This window comes from Suricata suricatta, chromosome 1 (assembly GCF_006229205.1).
Source record: "Suricata suricatta isolate VVHF042 chromosome 1, meerkat_22Aug2017_6uvM2_HiC, whole genome shotgun sequence".
NCBI lineage: Eukaryota > Metazoa > Chordata > Mammalia > Carnivora > Herpestidae > Suricata > Suricata suricatta.
In genome coordinates, this window is record NC_043700.1 from 15,909,331 (window position 1) to 15,910,561 (window position 1,231).

A 1,231-nucleotide genomic window follows, 5' to 3' on the forward strand; every position below is an offset into this window, starting at 1 on the left:
TTTCAAGGAAAGTTTTGTCCATATGCTCCTAATTATTTGCATTTAGCTCACCAAGTGTTGACATGAGTAGGATTTTCAGTATAGGTCACTGGAAGTTAACTTGCTTTCAAATCCTGTAAACGATGGATTATTTCAATGAGGGATCTTAGTGTAGTAACATAAAATGTCAAACTAATCATTTGTTGATGCAAAATGTAAGATGAAAGTCAATTTACTGGTAATTATTTTATTTCCTATTCCCAGAAAACCAGTGAACCAAAATAGCAAAAAAAAAAAAAATCCAAATTGAGGAAATTTATTGTATTTAATTCACCTTAGTAATTAATATGCCTCATGTTGAGGTGACTTACAAAGAAGAAAAACATACAAGCTAAGAAAATGAAGTTAGAAATAGAAATTGCCTATTGCATATCTCAAGTAAAGCAAATAGGACTTCTTAAAGAGTCTGGCTGAAATACTACCCTTCTCCAAACACAAACCTGATTTGGGAAGAGAAGGAGGAGATCAAGGTGTTATTTTTTTCAAAGGCATAAACAATCAAGTATAAAGAACCTTGGTACACTTCAGTGTAAGGTCGAAGTCTGGGTTTGTCTGTTTCTGTCTTGATGGCTGCTCTCACTCCTGTTACCACAATCCTGGTGATGAGACAGGGAGACAGTCCTCCTCTAGGGCACTTTGACACCAAGAAGTGAGTCTTAGGTGAAGCCAGGTGAATTTTACTGGTAGCTGTGCCCACATCAATCCCCAAGTAAAAATAAGGAGGCATTTCTGGAGGTCATTAAACATGATTTAAAAATATATATATATCTTGCTTACTAGTAGGCAAGTATAAGCATCTAGGCAGAGGTCATAGCCCTGACTTTCTCCACATACCTTGCCGAGATCAGAATCTTCCCTCATTTTCTCACAATTCACCCCAGATTTGGGGCCCAGCACCCCTTCTCTCTCTCCCCTGCCACACTTTTGAATCTACTCTCCCATCTCCAAACTGTATGTACCACCAAAGGACAGCTTTAGAATATGGGATTTCATAGCTTTGGAAGATCGAACCCAAGCCTCTAATTTTGTTCCCCCACAACATGGAAACTCTATCCAACGTCAATAAAGGTTAATTTTGAGAAATGAAGGCAGAAGGAGAGAGCAAGAGAAGAGACACTAACATCTATTTTGGTCGGTGAAAAGTAGGCATAGATACGTGGTAATCTACTTAGGAAGCCTAAGAAATTCACAT